Source organism: Schistocerca serialis, chromosome 12 (genome assembly GCF_023864345.2).
Source record: "Schistocerca serialis cubense isolate TAMUIC-IGC-003099 chromosome 12, iqSchSeri2.2, whole genome shotgun sequence".
NCBI classification, from domain to species: domain Eukaryota; kingdom Metazoa; phylum Arthropoda; class Insecta; order Orthoptera; family Acrididae; genus Schistocerca; species Schistocerca serialis.
This window is the reverse complement of record NC_064649.1, coordinates 67,848,959-67,855,003: the sequence shown is the minus strand read 5'-3', so window position 1 is coordinate 67,855,003 and position 6,045 is coordinate 67,848,959.

Below are 6,045 nucleotides of genomic sequence, written 5' to 3'. Positions count from 1 at the left end.
GGATTATCCGAGCATAAATTCCTCCTCGCTAAGCGATAATAACGCTTCATCGTGGCCGGCAGATGCAGGAGGGAGAGGTGCAAGATTGATGGGGAGCGGGTTGCCAGACGGAAGGGCGGGGATTCCCCGCTTTGGCCACGCCGCCCGAGCCACCCACGTCGCCCAATCAGCAGCCGCGGGCCGCGGCATCACGCGTAACGCAGCCTCACGCACCGTGCGTTTCCTTTGTAGCGCGCCGCCCACATGCGTCCAGGTCGACTAATGCCCCACGTACGTCCGACCGTTTCATACCAGAATTTTGTATCGGACGTAACGAAGGAACTTGATACGAGGTACACAAAGAAAGCACGTTCCACTGTGGTGTTTACATCGCTGGTTCACGTTCTGGAGATAGTAGCCGGCCGCTGTGACCGAGCGGTTCTAGGCGCTTCAGTCCGGAACCGTGCTGCTGCCACCGTTGCAGGTTCGAATCCTGCCTCGGGCATGTCTGTGTGTACTGTCCTTAGGTTAGTTAGGTTTAAGTAGTTCTAAGTCTAGGGGCCTGATGACCTCAGATGTTAAGTCCCACAGTGCTCAGAGCCATTTGATAATTCGCATAGTGCTTAGAGCCATTTAGATAGTAGTTTCTGGTTCAGCTGACCTCGGCTATTTCTCAGGTAAGAGAATCTGGAACAGAATATATTGGGCGCCGTTATTCCGATTTAGATATTACTGGAGTACGTAAATCAAAGTTCGTATCCGACTGTAAATAAACTCATTTATAACCTGGAGAACTTGGTTGATTGGTTGGTTGTTTGGGGGAAGAGACCAAACAGCGAGGTTATCGGTCTCATAGGATTAGGGAAGGATGGGGAAGGAAGTCAGCCATGCCCTTTCAAAGGAACCATCCCGGAATTTGCCTGGAGCGATTTAGGGAAATCATGGAAAACCTAAATCAGGATGGCCGGACGCGGGATTGAACCGTCGTTCTTCCGAATGCGAGTCCAGTGTGCTAACCATTGCGCCACCTCGCTGGGTTTGGAGAACTATTCGGCCAATAGGCACACAGTTAGGGAATAGTTTACCTGTACAGACGTCAAGTATAGCACGGAGCAACAAGGGACGTTGATTCAGAGAAGAAGGTAATAGGATTAGGGTTTTACATTCCGTCAACAACAAGTCGTTTAAGGAGGAGGTCAAGTTGCGACTTTTCAAAGTAACCATCTTGGCATTTTCTTCAATCGAGTATAAGAAAATGGTTCAAATGGCTCTGAGCACTATGGGACTTAACATCTGAGGTCATCAGTCCCCTAGAACTTAGAACTACTTAAACCTAACCAACCTAAGGACATCACACACATCCATGCCCGAGGCAGGATTCGAACCTGCGACCGTAGCGAGTTAAGAAAACCGCGGCAAATTTACGACAGGCGATCAATAAGTAATGTAACACATTTTTTCCAGTTATCAGATTGGTTTTATTCGGATTTCCAATACACCATATAATTTCTCACTCTTTTGGCTAGAAAATCTAGTTTTTCAATTAATCTCTTTCAATGAGACGATCTTACGCCATCCAACTCGGAGAGCCTGTATGCCCGCACGGTACCACTGTACTGGTCGACATCGGGGCGACGTCTTGCTGTATGAGTAACCTCCTCATTATCCACCATGAGGAAGGAACAGTCCACTGAAGTCTTATGAGCTGCTCTCGGGTGCGCACACCTGTGTGCGGCCTTGCGTTGGCAAGGGTGAGACGTCCGCTTGCATTTTTTTGGCAACGAACACGCTCGAGTCGTTTCTTCAGTTCCCTGAGGGAAGCACAATACATTTTAGAGTTGATCGTTGCACCATGACGCAGGATATCAGACATAATAACTCTTTCAGAGTCTCAGAAGACAACCGCCATGACTTCACCGTAGGAGGAGAGGCGGCGAGGCTCCAGTCCGTGGTTACCCGTTTTGTTTCCTGTTCGAACCCATGTTTCATCGCCGTTGATGTTGTTCGACAACAAATTCTCGCAGTCAACGACGTAACACAGAAGCACTTCCGTTCCTCTGTGGTCATCTCGGAGAGGAATCCAGTGGACAGACACCTTTGAGGACCCCAACCCGTGGACGTGTGTGTCAGCACTGCCAACAGACGTGCAGTCACGCAGAGAGATGTTTGATTGCGATCCGCCGAGTGTCCGATCGTTCGAACATTGCAGGAGCCACAGCCGTAAGTGGCCGGCAAGTACGTGTGAGATCGGACAGGTTTGCGCGACCTCGATGCGTTGACAGACGCCTCACCCGACGACTCACCGTGCTTTTGTTCACCGTCAGGTCTCCGCAGACATCTATGAATATCTGCGATGCACCGATATTTCCGCAAAAAAAGAGTCCCAATGGCAGGTCTCTGGTTGGAACGCACCTCTGTTAAGGACGCCATTATAAAAGGTACGTGTAGCACCGCCGCCGGCCGATGTGGCCGAGCGGTTCTAGGCGTTTCAGTCTGAAACCGCGCGACCGCTACGGTCGCAGGTTCGAATCCTGCCTCGGGCATGGATGTGTGTGATGTTCTTAGGTAAGGTAGGTTTAAGTAGTTCTAAGTTCTAGGGGACTGATGACCTCAGATGTTAAGTCCCGTAGTGTTCAGAGCCATTTGAACCATTTTTTTGTAGCACCGCCACCTATCGGAACTTCATGAAAGAACAGGGACTGAAGCAACAATATTCCACGATTTCCCACAGCAAATTCCACATTCTCTCAACCAAAATTCGCCCAGAAAAAAATTTGTTGCATTATTTATTGAAAGCCATTCGTACATCTGGATGTCCAGACAGAGATCTGAACCCCTCTACTCCTCGTATGGGAATACAGTGTGCGGATCATCTGCATACCTGGTATCTTCCCCAACGACGATGGCCACTTGCATATTACAAGACCAGAATCGTACAACAGTGGTTTCAGGAGAACGACAACGAACTCACGTCGATGTCTCGGCTCCTACATTCTCCTCATCCGAACCCTATGGGACGGATTTGGGACGCTATCCGGTGGCATCTCCTCGCTTACAAGCGACCGGCCTACCAACAGGGACTGAAGCAACAATATTCCTCGATGTCCCACAGGAAATTCCACATTTTTTCAACCAAAATTCGCCCAGAAAAAAAGGGGTGCATTATTTCAAATGGCTCTGAGCACTATGGGACTTAACATCTGTGGTCATCAGTCCGATAGAACTTAGAACTACTTAAACCTAACTAACCTAAGGATGTCACACACATCCATGCCCGAGGCAGGATTCGAACCTGTGACCTTAGCGGTCACGCGGTTCCAGACTGTAGCGCCTAGAACAGCACGGCCACACCGGCCGGCTGTTGCATTATTTATTGAAACCCCTTCGTACATCTGGATGTCCACACAGATCTGAACCCATCCACTCCCCGTATGGGAGTCGAGTGTGCAGATCATCTGCATACCTTCATGCCTAGTATCTTCCCCGACGGCGATGGCTGCTTCCATATTACCATAATCGTACTACAGTGGTTTCAGGAGCACGACAGCAAACTCATATTGATGTCTCGGCCGCTCATCTGAACCCTATGGGACGCATTTGGGATGCTACATCCGGTCGTATTTCCTCGCTCACAAACGACCGGCCTACAGTTTACGGGAACAGCATGATCTGTGCGTAGACAACTGATGCCACATGCCCCCGGAAACCTATTAAGGACTTATCGAATCCATGCCGAACTGCATTCCAAAGGCTATTAAGCAACTGGAAGGTAGGAGACGAGGTACTGGCAGAAGCAAAGCGTGAGTCGTGCTTGGGTAGCTCAGTTGGTAGAGCACTTACCCGCGAAAGGCAAAGGTCCCGAGTTCGAGTCTCGGTCCGGCACACGGTTTTAAATTGCCAGGAAGTTTCAGTGCCATTAGGCAATGTTGGATGTTGTGGTTCATCAGTATATATCCTTAAAGGTTCCCGCATAGCCAAAGCACTCGTGAGTCAGCAGTTACCTGCAATGTGCTGGCGCTCCGCCCCCTCGCCCCCCTCCTCCCCTCCCTCCCTCCCCCCCTCCCGCCCTCCCCCCTCTCCCCACGTATACAGTGACACAAAGAGGCGTAATGAGTCCTCACGACATCTCTTCGGCTGACCAACAGTTTTGTCCGTGTTTTTTGTCCGTTTGTTGCAGAGGACGGGACAACGAGGGCCGCGTGTGAAGTTCCGACGGCCGACGTGAGCATCCAAGGCCAGCCGGCCTCCACAATGAGGACTTCGCCAGCGCTTCGCGGGCGGTCCGCCGGTAAGACTGCAGAGGGAACCACACCTGAGTCCGTAGGCATACAGGTACGACAGACTGATCGCGAATCTACTGCCAATACTGAACTGCAATGGGTGCAGGCAGCTCAGTCTTCATAGAAATCACACGGAAAAACGACACTGTTGTTCGTGGGCGTGAATCTCCCGAACGTCCAAAGACCTTCGTTTGGATTCAACCTTGGTAAAAAAAAAAATCTAAAGCCAAGATCGCGTGTAAGTATTTTTTTCATTTACTACAACCCGTTTCGACAGACTTTGCTGTCATCTTCAGGTTTTCATCTAAGATGGAGCATCTATGATGATAAGAACATGTCCAGCTAGCGTAAAAACAAGTGCTAAAATGCACTTTATTGAGTACTGTGATGTTTATGGGGTAACAATCATCTGTGAACGCTACATATCTGAACATGGTCATGTGCACAAGGTGCTTTTTTGGTTTTAAATATTCCATTTAAGACAAATGTTTGGACAATGCGCTGTGTTTTATGCACTAACGTGACAACGTGGCGTGATGTTCCAACTCAAAATGAAAACGTTGCATCACAAATATTTTTGCTGACCTGAAGATGACACCAAAGTCTGTCGAAACCTGTTGTCGTAAATACAGAGCCGGCCGTTGTGACCGAGCGGTTCTAGGCGCTTGAGTCCGGAACCACGCGGCTGCTACAGTCGCAGGTTCGAATCCTGCCTCGGGCATGGATGTGTGTGATGTCCTTAGGATGGTTAGGTTTAAGTCTAGGGGACTGATGACCTCAGATGTTATTTCCCAAAATGCTAGAGCCATTTGAACCTTTTTTTTTTTTTTTTTTTTTTTTTGTAAATACAGAAATGTTTATGTGATCTTGGCTTCAGAAAGTTTTTACTGGGCAAGACAGATCGCTCCTTCAGAAAATCTCAACACGAGAAAATTCAATTAAATTCAACCTCCATCTTAGCACTTTCTGAGGTGAGTGATTCCATCACTGCCATCCGGCTGGAGACCCCACAGGTTTTCATCAACCCCTGCGGTATTTAATTACAGGTTTAATCGAACAGAACTGTTAATTCCATTCATCATAATCGATGTTGCTTTTTCTAAAAAAGAAGCCAGAAAATATGTTTATCATTATTCATTATAATATTGTAATACATGAGAAATGTAGCTGATCTGACAGTATCCAAATTCTTTGGGAGGCAACACTGTCGTGATATCTCTGTACCACATTTTGAGTTCATATAAGTAAACAGCGTAAATGACCATTTGTTCGTGTGTGGATTTCTGCACAACGAAGATGGCAGAATACCTGCAAGCAGACAGACGAAAAATACTATTTCTTAACATTAGCACGTAAGAGAAATCGCAAGAGTTATATTTTACGACTGCAGTAAAACCGTAAGTACGCGACTGCACGGCAAGAGAAACGAAACACTCACGCAAAAGTCACATGAAATACCAGTGTAAATACTTCCACTTGATACAGTAAGTTCTCGAAACGTGTCATGCTATGCATGAATAAGAAAGAAGTACGGTGCAGTGTTTTATTAATTAAATCACGGACAGAATCAAGCAAAATCATTTACTTACACTCATACACACACAGAAAGAGAGAGAGAGAGAGAGAGAGAGATGAAAAAACAGTTTTTGCGCGGTCCAACAGGTTCCAGTGGCACATAATGGCACAAACCTGTATTTTTAAGGGGAAATGGGAGAGCTCAGGAGAATGGAGAGAACGGAGTTATAACGAAGCTTTGTATTTGACTAACACTACTGTGTGATACTAA